We start from the raw sequence: 15,583 nt of genomic DNA, 5'->3' as shown, positions 1-15,583 counted from the left end.
CGTGGGAAGGTTACAGCAGCACACTTTCTTCCTCTGGAGGCGGTGAACACAGTGAACAGCTGGATACTAACATCTGGCTCACAGCTGGGCCTGTCAGACTCTCTCTGGCTGCAGTAGCTGCTGCTATAAACACACTTTGCTTTTTCTCACTCTGTAAACTTCCTCCTGCAGATGTTACTCTCACTCGCTGCTTCGCACACACCGCAGAGAGAGGCGCTCCCTGTCTTCACCACAACATTCAACCTGTGGCACGGAATACATTACCCATCAGGCCACCTTCTTAAAGCAAGGTTGGACTTTTATTTTTTCACCCAAAGCTTGCGGGAGCCACAGCTGAGGGGCGGAAGAGCCGCGGGTTACCGACCCTGATCTGACCTGATGTTAGCTGAGCTGTTAGCTTGGTGATGACCTCGGATGGCAACATGTTCAGGATTAACCTTTATTTTTGTTTGTTTGTTTTAGGGCTCTATGGCTTCATACATGTAGTCTTTCATGTCCACGTAAAGTCAGTTTAATGTGAAGAAGCATTTAGAAAGAGAGAGGCCAAAAATATTTAACAAAACACAATTTAAAGACTAACAGCAGCTAATGAGCTATAAATATGCAGTTTTTCTAGTCTTTTCTTGAGTTGATTCTACAGTGTTTATTTCTACATTTGTATGAAACACATGAGAAACTTAAATAACAGAAAGTTTAAAACTCACAAGTCTCCACAACTGTGACGTCACTGCTGTCCTCTGTGTAGTAAACTGGATCTCCTCTCCTCCTCTGCAGTGGTACAGACCTCCTTGTGAGACACTAATAACTCTGTTTGCTTCATTTCCTCTCATGAGCTGAGCTTTAGAAGAGACTGAATCACGTCTGAACCAGTCAAACTTCCAGCCAGCAGAGCCCTCCACAGAGCAGCTCAGTGTCACACTGCCCCCTGCTGGTATGACTGAACTGTGTGCTGTCAGTGTGGCTCTGGGTTTACTTGCTGCTGAAGATACAGGAAATACAAACATTAGATATCACTCGCTTCAGGAAAAACTTCGTTATATAATAAATAAAGATTTTAAAGAGCAAGTAAAATTCAAGAATCATTAATGAATTATCCAATTTGTTTGTTTGTTTGTTTTTTATTCAATAAGTGCTTAATAGGTCACAACCCTGGATGATGGGTTAAGAAGATGGAGTTCAATAATAGATCTCAGGTTTCTCAGGTAGGTCGGTCCCTGATCTCAGTGTGATCATCACACTTGTTGCAAACAGGCATCAACAGCACAAGAAAAAAAAAAGTGTCTTCAAAGCAAATTAGATGAGAATCAACAACTGGCAGCAGCACATGAGGACAGCACAGGTATCTCAGCTAACTGTTAGCCAGCTAGAGAGCCAGGAGCTAACACTGGATGTATATAACATGATGAAAACTTTATCAGAGTGAATCAAGAATCAGGTGAGACTGCTTTTATGCTCTGCCACCAAACTGTACTCCTAAATGCAGAGACAGGTGAACTGTTAACTCTTAGCTGATCTGAGACCAGCTGTAAAACTGGGATATCTGAGCTTCCACTGTTTACCTGATTTTCTTTTAGATAAAGTGAGTGAAAACGGCTGATTCACAGAAAGAAATTTAGTTTAAAGGAATGAAAATTACACACAAAGTCATAATGCAATATAAAGACTTTAAAATATCAGCTTTAAGTAAATTGTTCTAGCATTTCTGATTGTAAAGGCTTGTTTTTTTTTTTTTGTATTAAACCCAGTCATGTGTGTTTTAAATCAATTGTAACAAACAGCAGTATTTGATGAGATCATAAGCCAGAATGATTTTTATAATTATAAAAATCAATTTGTAAATAATTATAAATTGTAGATTTCTTGTCGTTTCTTGAGGAAGTTTGAAGAATACTATGTTTTTTAAAATGTTTATTTCTATTATTATTGTCCTCAGGTGATGGAGCAGCAGGTCAGCATTGGCGTCTCTATACCAGCTGAAAGTTGATGACACAAAGTGGTGACAAACTGTCTACAATGAGGCTACTATCAGCTGCAGCTCTTTGTCTGACTAACAATGGAACATGCTTTGTAGACCATTGAATTCATCCTGTGCTGACCATTATGACATTTGTCAAATGGAGATCACACAACAAACATGACTTACTTGATCCTGACAATGTGAAGGCTTCACTCCACTCTGTTGAAGAATATGAGTCATCTCTGCGCCGACTCTTACACATGTAGTCTCCACTGCTGGACTCAGAAACTCTGAATGTCACATCATTATTGTGTGTCCACTGTGGGTGTCCTGGGTCCTCTCCATTCATACTCCCACTCAGTGGTTTCACCTCCTTCCTGCACCTCACATGTCAGAGTGATCGTCTCACCTCTGAATATCTGAGGCCAGTTGGGTTGTTGTTTTACAACAACTTTATTGGAAACTGTTTACACATATTAACAGTTGAGATACAAATAGAAACATGAAATCAACACAGAAAACTTCACATTGTATGTTTGATAATCATGAGTGAATGTATATTTCAAACTAAATTACTGAACTCACAGGTTATCTCAATGGTGACATCATCACTTATATCAGTGTAGTAAACTGGGTTTCCTCTTCTTCCTCTGCATCTGTAGATTCCTCCTTGAGATACTCTGATATCTCTGTTTTGTTGATCTCTGATTTGAACTTCAGAGGTTGTTTGGGTTCGTCTGAACCACTCATATTTCCATCCATCAGAGCTCTGCACAGAGCAGGTCAGTGTCACACTGCCCCCTACTGGTATGATTGTTGTTCCTGCTGTCAGTGTGGCCCTGGGTTTATCTGCTGTTATGAAAAACAAGGAAAGAAAATGTATCCCTGATCCACTATAAAAGTACAAAAACATTCCTACATTTTAAATGATGTTTTCATTTCAAATTCCAACAAATTAAAATCTACAGAATTAATCATTTTTTTCTCCTTTAAGATAAACTCTGTCTCAACATGGTGACAGAGCTGCAGTAATTCAGGTTGTAGATCTCTAAATAAACACATATAAATGTTTGTCCAATCTCTGGCCTGAAGAAGTCACACTGAATGTAAACTAATGCAGTTCACTGTTGAAGGAAACACAATGATGGGTTAAGAGTGATCAGCCTAGTTTCAGGTTTAGATAACAGAAACATCATCACCTTAAATTTTATGGAGTTTTCGATGTTACTTTTTTCCTTATTTAAAATGAATTTAATCCACAGCTATTCTTGTTATACATTAAAATACAGTCTCTGAAATACTGTACTATTGAAATAATAATAAATTACAGTCTTGTAGTGCTCTGCATACTATGAGCAAAGTAACCAGTAAAATACAGTAGTTCTTCTTAATGTTTCAAGTTTCAGTGCATCAGATTAAAAACAAGTTTCAATGACAACATTCATTAAATGTACTCAGAAGTTTATGATTCAGATGTTTATGTCAACATGAATCATAACATTACTGGTCATTGAGGACTTACCTAATACAGTTATAGAGACAGTATTACTGTTCTTTGTATCATGTGAACTCTTCCTGCGACCAGAGCACTGATATTCACCACTGTGACGTGTAGACGACGGTTTAAAGTTCTTGTCTTTTTGTGTGTTGTAAGGGAGAAATCCCTGACCATTCCTATTGATATTGTAATACCAGTCAGTATCTTCTCCTTCATTCATGTCACATTTGAAGGTAACAAACTCTCCAATGAAAAAACTGGACCAGTTGGGTTCAATAGTTAGCACAGCATCTAGAATCCAACACAACCACAAAGTTAACAATCTGAAACACTTTTATGAACAAACACAATCTGTGACAGTATGTTCATACACTGAATAATAAATAAATATAAAACATAAGTCAACTGTAATTAAGATTTATGCAGTATTTTGAGATGACTCTTTACCAAATAAATTAAAAGACAGAAAAAAAGTGAAAACTGTTCAGTCACCTTGAGCATGTCCAGTGCAGAGGAGTGTACAGAGCACTACAATAAAGACACAAACTTCAGACATGATCAAACTAAAGACACTCAAATCTAAAATAAATCAAACACTTGTGGTTGTACCAGTGGCTGCTATGATTTGTAAGCATCAAATTATCACTGATGGAGAAACAAACCTTTCTTAGATAAACTAAACCAGCTCCACTCTGATCTGAGTCAGTGCACTAAAATCTAATCCAGTCTACAAACAACCATGTTGGTAACAAAACATGAGAGTCCTCTGATCACATGACCTGAAATGGTACAAATGACTGATGCTCTGTTCTTCTTACTAAAACATGTTTATGGATCAGTATGAATCAAACAATAGAAGTCAGTGATGTACTCACAGAATAGGCCCAGCTCACAGAGCAAAGTGGCTCCCATCCTCACATCCAGCAGTGACACGTCTGAAAACGTCGACAACTTTCTGTAAAGAGAGAGAGTGAAGCAGCAGCACAGCAGATACCAAAGAGCTGTGAAGGAAACAAAGAGTTTTTAAAACTTCTTCTCTCTGCTTCCTTCCTTTTACACAGAAATAGCAACTTAACCTGATCTGACCATGTTTGTCAGATTTTTATGAAAATGCCTGTAACACACAGACTAAACTGACCAATAACAGACAGACAATAAGTTTCATTACACATATGTGAGCTGACTGAGGGTTAAAGAGGAAATGAGGAGATCACAAGTCCAAGACTTGTTTTAAATGTGAAAAACATTTATTTTATTTAAATATTGTTATTATTAAATCATCATCATCATCTTTGTCATAAACCGTCAGTATTATCACACATTTGTCTTCTCACATATAAAGATTATTTCAAAGGTTTTTTTTTATAATTTTAATAAATATTTCCAAACCTCAAGCACACAGATGTATGAATAAAGGACAGTAAATATCAATAAATATATCTAAAGAGTAAAACCAAACTCCCTCTACCTGCATGCAGACACTGCTGGAACTAATTAAAGGTGTTTTTAACCCCTGATGTAACCTGTCTGTACCCCGTCTCTCACCCTAAGACAGCTGGAAGAGGTGCTGCCATGTAAGTAGCTATAATTGTTATAATTGTAGAGAATGACATTGTTTTTAGCATCCTGTAACCACCAGTGTTGGGCAAATTACTTTGAAAAATTAATTAGTTATAGTTACTAGTTACTTCTTCAAAAAAGTAACTGAGTTACAATATTCTAAAAGTAATTAATTACTTGAAAAGTAACTATTGCGTTACTTTAAAAAAATGTTTAACCCTCTGGGGTCCAGGGTATAATTGGCCATTTTTAACTACTTTTGATTTTCCCTCCACATTTTACCTTTAAAAACTATTTACTTTGCCTTGTTGGGTATCATCCTTTTCAGCACAACCTCACGTGTCTGAAATTACAGTCATGTTTTCATTTTGACATACTGTATTAACACAATTGATCTAAAATCAGACAAAAAACCTAAAATCAGAGTAGAAAAAGTTATATTTTTTACTGTAACAACCACAAACATGTTTAATGAATCATATTTCATAACTTTAAATGCAAATATTAATTGTCAATTTTAAAATCCTATGCACAAGTTTTGGAAACAACAAAGTTATTTGGAGCCATTTACCTTTTACATTGATTTTTTAAATCACCATTTCAAACTATTTACAGAACAATCAGCTGTTCTACATTCAGTAAGATGCCACACAAATTATTTGTGCCACTCCAAAAAAATAATTTCTGTCCACTATAAAGGAGAACATCACAGCCTGATACCTGCAGGCCTGACAGCAGCAGGTGTATCACTGCTGTTTCTACCAGTCACCTCATTGTTCTGACACACAACACAAAATTATCCACAACACTACACACTAACTACACAACACAACACATTAACTACACACTCCAAACACGCTAAACGTCACAAATCTCTCACATCTCAAAACTCGCTCTCTCTCTTTTTCTGCTGTCTCTCTTTCTCTCTCTCCCCGTCAATCCCCTGTTTTTTTTGTTTAGTTTTTTTTTTGCTCATAAGCAGAGAGTGCTTGCTAGCGCTGTCCTTAGACAGTAAACGTGACGAAACTATTCAGGAAAAAACGCTGCGTAAATATTGTTTATCATGACTCTGGTTTTACGTGGCCTATCAACACAATTTAAAAACTGGTATATATCACCTTGTTGCTTTGTCTTTAAGTGGTCGTGTGATTGGCTTACCACAACTACTTTATTCTTCCTCAGTCAAACAGCAGCACTCATGCGATTGTTTTGCCCCCTTAGCTCCAGGTGTTGTGCTAGACAGTGATCGTGACTGCCGTCCGTGGGAGCGCACAGCTGCTGAAAGCTGTAGCGTCCAGATTACTTACGTAGTCAGCTACTTCCGTGCAACTGATATAAGATGCGGTAAGCTGAGCACAGCTTCAACCATCTGTTTGTTGAAAAATAGTAACGGACCGCATTTTCTTGTTAGTAACTGTAACGATAGGAATAGTAATTAGTTAGATTACTCGTTACTGAAAAAAGTAACGCCATTAGAAACGCCATTAGAAACGCCGTTACTTGTAACGCCGTTATTCCCATCACTTGTAACCACACAGTGGTCCAGTTGCTAAAGCTCATGGGAAATGATGCTGAAATCAAACAAACTCTAACTTTAAAAAGACAAGATGTTCAAACTTTAGCAGATAAACATTTATTTTCAAATACAGACTGAAACTCAATAACAAAAAACGGATTAAAGTGATTTTACGACCATATGACTCTTACATAAACTGTTTTCAGTGAGAACAGCTGCAGTAAAATCAGATGATATTAACTCATTTGCAGTGTTGGGACTAACGCGTTATTAAGTAACACGTTACAGTAACTACGTTATTATTGTGGTAATAAGCGCGGTAACTAGTTATTATGCCAAAATCAGGAACGCGTTAATCGTTACTGGGATTTAGATAGGGTTGTTATTCGTTACTTCGTGTGGTGGCTATGGCGGAGCTTCCACAGATTCAGTAACATTAGCAAGTGGTGGAGGCCAGCAGGTGGATGAGGGAAAGGGGAGGCAAGAGGAGAGACCCGAGGCGGCCGCTGGTCCGAGTGTCAGGTGAACTGCAGTCTATCTGGGTCAGATATAAACCAAGTTTAGGTGGAGTTTATTTTCGTTATGCTGACTTTTTTGTACTGGGTGCTAGCTAGCATGACAGAGTTTCTATACAGCTGGGTGGGTGCTATGTTACTGATGTTGAACTTTATTTTGTTCATAAGGTTAATTATTAGAGTTGCCAACCGTCCCGTAAAAAACGGAATCGTCTCGTATTCAGAGAAAATATTAGGCATTTCGTATTGAGCTGAAAACTTCAGCTACAATGAAAAAAAAGACACAAAGCTGGAGTTATTCTGTGTCTTTGCTGCACAGCTGCCTCTTCTTCTCTCATTCTCTCCCCCTCCCTCTCCCGTTTCTACTTCAATCATGAAACTGATCAATGATCAGCTGATCGGCTTTTCTCTCTTGTTTGTTTATCGCCCACTTTGCGCCAGAAAGAGGAAACCAGCAGATGTCGCACTAAACAACAGCAGCACGTTTAAGCTTGATCAGCTGTTGTTAGAATTTATTTAATATTAATTTCTAGTATCAGCTGATGTTTGCTGGAGCCACAGCTGTAAAAGCTGCTGGTCATGATATTAGTTTGGATATGTGGTGAGAGGGAAACATGAAGCTGAAACCAGGAGATGTCCTTACTGAATCATCAGAGCTGAACAGGTGATGGAGAAACAGGTTTACCTTTTAGGTGACATGAATGAGTTGAAGGGAAGTTATCAACTGTTTCTGAGAGACAAATAACACCAGGATCCTTTTCTATGTAGCTGACAGCTGGTACCTGTGCAGGGGCGGGTCTAGCAAAGTTTTGCCAGTAGGACATTAACAGGGAGAGGGGGGCACAAAGAAGTACTTTTCTTTCTTATTCTCATTTAAAATATCTAGCTTTTAAAACATAATTATCTGAATCTTACAACAAACGATTGATAGATTGATACATATATACCATCAAAACAGTGTACATCACTGTCACAACAGCGTTTGTTTTGATTCAAAGGCTTTATGATTTTTCCATTAATGGCGGCCGGTCTCTAGTCAAAATGCCCAGGCCGATTTTTTGTCCCAGTCCAGCTCTGTATGCAGCTCATCTGCAGTCTGGTGTTGCCTACATCTTCCTATTCGGAAGGCAGAATTTCCGAGTTCTGAGTACAATCGAAAGCAACACGACTGCAGTTTTCGTGTTGGATGTAAAAAGCGCACATGACGCTGTGACATGGGCTAGAATCATGGCGGCGGTCAACGGCGGTCCAGGCGTGGGATTTCTCTCGTGGAAATGTGCACATTATTTTTTCCTTTCTATTGGTAGGTGGCACAGTGCACTTGTGGCAAGTAAGCAAGCTAGAAGACTGGCAGTCTTGCTGGGTATCCAGTTATGGAAGCAACACATTAACAAGAGAATTCTGAGTAAAACCAAAGTTACTTTCCCTAGTAACTAGTTACTTTGAAAGTAACAAGTAACTTGAAGTAACTGAGTTACTTTTGATAGAAGTAACTAGTAATGTAACTAAGTTACTAATTTAAAGTAACTTACCCAACACTGCTGATTTGGAAGCTTAAACATTTGGATACAGCACAGCCACAAACACAGCAGTTATTTGAATGTAGTAAGTGGTGAAACAGGAAGAATATAGTTTTAACATTTGTGCTTAAAACCATGTTTAGTTTAGTTTAGTTTAGTTTCCTGATCCATGTCTTTTTTTTAGATTTAACACTGCAGCTTCACAAAGTGACAGATGTGACTGATGCTGGACGTCATTTATGATCATTTACAGTTTTACAGAGAATAGTCACAATAGAAAATAACCAGTGAGTGGAAGTTCACTAGGTGAAAATAACTCGATGTCAATGGTCAGACCACTCATTACAACCGAGTTATCCAGAAGAGCTTCTCTGAATGCACAACATGTCTAACGTTGAAGTAAAAGTCATATAGCAGCTGAAGACCACAGCAGGTGCCACACCTGTCAGCTAAGAACAGGAAACTGAGGCTATAATTCACACAGGTTCACCAAAACTGGACAACAGAAGCTTAAAAACGCAAGCGTAAAAACATTGCCTGGTCTGATTAGTCTCAGTTTCTGCTCCAACATTCAGATGGTAGGGTCAGAATTTGGCAAAACCAAATCAATCAAATCAAATTAATTTCACTTTGATCTCCAAACAAACTAAAGTGATTTCCATGTTTCCTTGTTTAGGCTGTGGGACTGTAACCTTTAAGGTTTAAATGGATCCAGTTTAAAGTTTCAGAGCCTCAGAAATCAACAGCAGCACTGAGAGTGGACTCAATGATAAAATAATTAACAGGAATAAAAATGTTTAATTTACCGCTCTGTGTGCTACATCATCAGATTAACAAATGGTTGGTTTGGGTTTTTTTTATTTTGTACTGTTTTTATCAATAAATCTCAGCAACAAAGGAAATACACCCATGTGTGTTGATTTCTCCCTAAGATGGCAAACTGAAACACAAGTTTCCTTGTGGCTCAGGAAACTAACCACTCCAAGTGGCTCAGCATGGCCCCACCTTATTTACATAACAAAAGCAGCGGTTCACAGGTGATTAAGGATATTAGGCTGGAAGGCGGGTTTTATAGGTAGAAAAGCCAAATGGCTGCTCTCTGGGACTTCCAGTGTTAATGAGTCTCTACAGCATTCATATCTTGTCCGTTTTTATGACAGTAAAAAAGGACATTTTAATGTTTTAAGTTTGATATTATTTAAAGATTTTTAATCACTATTTAATAATATCTCTGAAGCAGGTGGCACTATGTGTCCCTCCAAACTGTCAAACCTCAGCTTATTCGCAGAAGCAGGATTCAGCTTCAAGAGCAGAGTCCTGCAAATGTGTCTGTGTAGACTTTTCATTGGGACAGAGAGGGGGAGGGACCCACCCAACACATGCTCTCGTGCATCCTCTAAGGTCCTGACTGCACGTTGTTTGAAGTTGATGATGTCAGCATCCGCTGAATGTTCATTGGTTGGCAAGTGTAGCGAAATACAGCAGGGAGTGAGAGCGGAGTTCAGCAGGAAAGGGAGAAGCGCAAAAAACACTTCAAAGGTCAAAAATGCATACACTGTAAAAAAAATTGTAATATAAAAGTATTTTACAGTTTTGTACTGTTTTTCTAGAATATCATTAAATTTACATAAAGAGACTGTGATTTTACATTTCAAATGTAAATTAACATAAAATCACTGTAAATGTAATAAAACATAATTTTCTTGTTTTTTAAATGTATTTGTCTGTACATATGCATATTTAGAGTGTTAAAATACATTCACAAATGTATCATAATTTCACAAATATGTGTCCGTTATTTGAAAGATTGAACTGTTAAATTCAAATGTAATGCTATGGAAAAATATATGAAATGATTCTCATAAACTTTTTTTTACATCAAATAATAATAATTATTATTGTTATTTAGGGCGGTCGTGGCTCAAGAGTTGGCAGTTTGCCTCGTAATCAGAAGGTTGCTGGTTCGAGCCCCGGCTCGGACACTCTCGGTCGTTGTGTCCTTGGTCAAGACTCTTCACCTACCTACCACCTACTGGTGATGGCCGATGGTGCGATACGGCAGCCTCGCTTCTGTCAGTTTGTCCCAGGGCATGCAATCCATTTTTATTTAAACCAACTGCTAACTGTATATTTCTGTACATTTAAGTATTATTATTCATATTGCCGCATTCATTGAACTTGTTTATAGGTAATTTCATTGTTTAATCACATTAAAATGTTCCTAATTTAATTTTTAAAAGCATTTGAAAAAGGCAAAATCCCATGTAAAATTAGGGCCACAAACTGTATTGTCATTACTGAAAATAAGCGTATTTTTATGGGAAAGTTATTTTCTGTTATTTTATGGTATTATTTTGGTGCCCCAGCTGCCGGAATATTACTGTTTTTTTAGGATTTTTTTTTTTACAGTGTACATGCGAGAGCGTAAATCTGGCGTGCGATGGCTTCTTTATGCGTGCTTGCATGAACTTGAGTTCTACGCACAAAGGTTGTTAAATTTGCATACAAGGAATTTCTGATAACTGTTAAATAATTCAATGTTGGTGAAACAGGGGCTTTGCTGACCTCTGACCTTTATTCGTAAAATGTTGAACATTATGAATATTCAGTTGTTAGTGAGGGGAGGAGCTGCATGCCTGTCTGTCTGCAGCAGTGCTGTCAATTTATGCCTCATCTGGAGGAAGCCAAGACAACACTACGGATATCAACATTGATGCAAATGAGTATCTTCATTCTGTTTTAGTATTGATTAATAAGGAAGTGTCGATATTTAACCCTACTCTAGACTCTACAATAATAAAACTACTCTGATATGATCTGTCTCTGACATGTCGCTGCAAATGTTTGTATTTCTAAAATCTGATTTTCTTTTGTTAACATTAAAAAGTAAAAATAAAAGTCTAATTATTTATTGATCATCAAGCAGGACAAAAAGGAGAGAAAAATAATCATGTCTCACCATCAGCATTAACGTAGAAGAGAGTACCGAGTAATGAAGTAAAGATAAATCATCATCAGGATCAAACTGACAGAAAATCAAACAAAAACGAAATTAGGACATTAGTTTTAAGAGTTTAAGAGTATTTTTCTGTTTCTGTGCATAACAAAGTAACAAGTTTGAACCATGAAAAAAATTATTTTAAAATTATAGTCATAAAATGTTATAAAAGTTATTTAAAAATTATTAATATATGAACACAATTTCAATGAGTCAAGTGCAACAAGCAGCGGTGTATCCATCACGATACTCCAGACTAAACTGAACCAAGGAACCAGCCAACATTTGTCTGTAACTATCATAAACATCACAAATATGCTTTGTTCAAACTCTCAGATAAACACTTCAAACCAGTGATACACTCTAATTCTCACACATGAGAAACACTTTCATTAATCAGTGCCATTCAAACAATGTCACAAATGTACTTACACAATAAGCCCGTCATGCAGAGCAAAGAGTGCCCCATCCTCACATCCAGCCCTGCTGCACTCTGATCCTCAGCTGATCTCAAACACTTTGACTTTACATCAATAATAAAAAGAGAATCTGCATTTAATACAGATAAGACCAGAGTGTTTCTTCTGACTGTGGCCTCTCTGTGCTTCCTTTCCTTTTATAGAAACCTCAAACAGCTCCTGTAGCTTTGACCACAGCAGTTGTGTGACGTGTTCACATTTCCTGTCCACTGCAAACATGCAGGCTTGCTTCTTGTGTTTTCTTCTTACCTTCTGTTGTTTCAGGTCAGGTGACATATTTTACCAGCTCATAGTTATGTTTTATTCTCAGAGACTTTTATGTGATTTGTGCAGTGTGCTGTGGATCATCATAATGTTGAAATATTTCATCTTGAGTCATCTTATCAGCCAATGTTTGTGAACATCCACAGACATTTATTGTGCGATACATGAATGCTGTCTTCCCAAAATGTGTTGTTCTCACTTTCTAGCCACCACACTCTCCAGGATTATGCACGGACAATGATCTCAAACTATTTATTTTGGTTTCATTTGCTCCCAATATCATATGAAATATCACTCATTTGAAGGTGCCAATGTTCACATTTTAAACAGACAAGACTGACGGTTTGAAAGAGGAGTGAAAGAGGCCATCTTTGTCCACTGTGAATGACCATCATTGACCAGAGGTGGTGGATTGTGGCATCAGCTATCAGTCACCTACAATGCATTTTTGAGATCCCTTCCTTGTGCCTCAATCCCTACATGGATCTTTATTCAGGTGACCTCGTGAGATGTAACATTGTACAAGACTATGGTTTCATCTGCCTCCATAATAACATCTCGTATCCTCTCAACAAAATCCAAGGTGCTCTGGATGTGGTGTTTAGACTGCCTATCAACGGGTTGAGGTTCAAAGCCAGAAACTTTGAGATGTTATAGGTGACCAAGTGGATCATACAGACAATTGATCTTAAAGGTACACCCTTCATTAAACCATACAGACTTGGATTAGCTTCTCCTGGGCATTGACTTTGGAATGAGGTCAGGTCAATAGTAGAGATGGACCAATCCGATATTACGTATCGGTATCAGTCCGATACTGACCTAAATTACTGGATCGGATATCGGAGAGAAATAAAAAATGTAATCCGATCCATTAAACATCAAAAAAGCACCTCACAAAACTTGCGACATGGCATAACTCGGCTCATAACCGTAGCACGTCGGAGCAGTATGCATCACCTGATAGAGCAGCTGTGGCGTGCAAGACCTGTCAGTGGTCTGGTTGAGCATTTTGAGCCTCGCTACCAAACTGGTATTTCATCTCCGAGAAAGTTATCCCAGAGAGAAGTAAAGCAAGTGTGTAAGTTCATCTCTGAATGTTTGTAAAGCATTCCAGCGTTAAGCTTAACAACCGATATATGGAGCGACTGCCTCTTCTCTATCCCTCCCTCTCCTGCTGTTACTTCAATCGTGAAACTGATTAATGATCAGCTGATCGGCTTTTCTGTTGCGAGTCCGTCTCTCTTGCTTGTTTTTGGCTCACTTTGCACCAGAAAGAGGAAACCTGCGGCTGAACAACAGCAGCACGTTTAAGCTTGATAAGCTGTCGTTAGAATTTATTTAATATTACTTTGTACACCAGGATCTTTTTCTGCGTAGCTGACGGCTGGTAACTGTGCAGGGGCGGATCTAGCAAAGTTTAGCCAGGGGGGCTGATAGGGCATGAACAGGGAAAAGGGGGGCACAGAGACATACTTTTCTTTCTTATTGTCATTTAAAATGTCTAGCTTTTAATAAATAATTATCTGAATCTTACACCCAAAGTTTTAATCTGATGTAAAATGTATAGAAGTCCATTATTGTATATAGTAACTGTTAAGTCTAATATACCCTAGTAAGCTAGTACTTTTTCCTTTGGGAAGGTACCATCTGTGCAGTCTGCAGTTCTGTTGAAGAAAGATGTTGAATCTTTTTTTTCACACTGCATCAAATTAAAGTTGATTACGTCGATTAAGGATCATGAGGTGGGGGGTGGTTCCCTATTTTTTTTTTTTTTTTTTTTTTTTGCTGGGAGTTTGCAACCCTATTAGTTAGGTTGCTTACTCTTTAAAATACCAGAATAGGAAGGATGGAGTAGGTTTAAATTTATTAGATTGATCAGTATTGCTGAACTATGAATTATTTTGGGTGCAGTGTATTTTTTGCACACAGGTATAACAGAATAGCTTTAGTGTTTTTTTTTTTAACTTGAGTTTGAACTTATACAAAATGCAGCAAGATATTAAAAAAACTGTTTTATTGATTAAAAAACACACTATATCGGATTCATATCGGTATTGGCCGATATCCAAATGTATGATATCGGTATCGGACATAAAAAAGTGGTATCGTGCCATCTCTAGTTAATAGCATTGTCCTATTCTAACTTCTTCAGACAATCGATCAGCCTCTTTGCGTAACCACAAGTAACCAAAAGTGCAAACGTTTCAGTACATATCAATATGTCATGAGGTTGTAATGCTTCAAGATATAAAGTCTAAAAAGGCCTAAAAACGTGGGGATTCTGTGATACTGCAGAGTCCAGCAGACAGTTTGGAGTCAAACACTGACGTCATCATCACAGGTGTAGGAACCATTTCTGTAACACCAGCCAAACAGACACATTAGTATCAGTAGGTATAGATGATTTACTGGCTCCTCTGTTGGTTACAAAGCAGTGATTATACTTTGGAGTTTTGTGTTATACTGTGAGGAACTGGCCTGTTTGGAAGTTGCAGTAAGAAGGAAAACATATCTGTATATGATTTTGTGGACAGAGAGAGTGATGGATGATTTTATTTATTTCAGAGATAAATGAACATTTACAGCACGTCCATGCAGAGACTCTTAAAGACATGAGCGTGAGAAACAAGCTTTTCACCGTTTCTCTTGATGCCCACATGCTTTATTTATTCTTTAGTCCAGCATGTGTCATCACCACAATAAAGCTACTTTTAACCTGTTTTCACACATTGTCATATCTGCACATTTCCACTCTGCTGTGTTGACTTTAAAGAAGACAAACGTTAGACTTCAGGCTGAAACCACAGGCTGCATTTCCTCTTTTCTTGGAGGCCCAGCCAGAGATTTTGTGGTGTCTGATTTTCTGCAGATAAAAATACACCAACAACAGTCTTTTACACACATGCAGTCATCACAGTCTGCTCAGAGAAACAAGGGTGCTAATTAGAAGAATTAAAAGAATTAAAGAGTGACCTGAACCACTAGACTCACATGTCATATGTACTATCGCCTGCAGGTTGAGCCATCTGTCAATTAATATTATTCTGAAACATCATCATTCACCTTTTTGTTGTGTCAAAACTACTGAAACACCAGCAAAGTGCACCATGATGAGATCCAGAATCAAAACATTACAGCAGAGCTGAATACACTAGTGTATATAACACCCAGCAGTGTGGTAAATTGTGCTGAGAGAGCATCTGCACCCCAAGACCAAGAAGCCAAGAACACCAGCATGCTGTGTGAGAAACATGCATGCAGCATGATAGCAGC

General features: G+C 37.9%; 2 protein-coding genes and 1 long non-coding RNA gene across 3 annotated transcripts in view; all 3 read right to left on the bottom strand.

Moving 5' to 3' along the window:
- The window catches only part of LOC116312707 (low affinity immunoglobulin gamma Fc region receptor II-like), a 100,624-nt gene that overhangs the window by 11,200 nt on the left and 73,841 nt on the right, over positions 1 to 15,583 (bottom strand). The window lies entirely within an intron of this gene.
- Positions 1 to 15,583, bottom strand: part of LOC120439141 (Fc receptor-like protein 4) — a 43,813-nt gene that overhangs the window by 8,528 nt on the left and 19,702 nt on the right. The gene's annotated exons all lie outside the window — the stretch shown is intronic.
- On the bottom strand, positions 3,649 to 4,398 carry LOC120439162. The gene is made up of 3 exons (XR_005612429.1): positions 4,331 to 4,398; positions 3,948 to 3,983; positions 3,649 to 3,746 (listed from the first exon to the last, which is right to left on the bottom strand). It is a non-coding gene; the product is annotated as an uncharacterized LOC120439162 (long non-coding RNA).

The sequence above is a fragment of the Oreochromis aureus genome, linkage group 3 (assembly GCF_013358895.1).
Source record: "Oreochromis aureus strain Israel breed Guangdong linkage group 3, ZZ_aureus, whole genome shotgun sequence".
NCBI classification, from domain to species: Eukaryota; Metazoa; Chordata; class Actinopteri; order Cichliformes; family Cichlidae; genus Oreochromis; species Oreochromis aureus.
The sequence above is the reverse complement of the archived record's forward strand: the minus strand, read 5'-3'. Positions and strand labels throughout refer to the sequence as shown.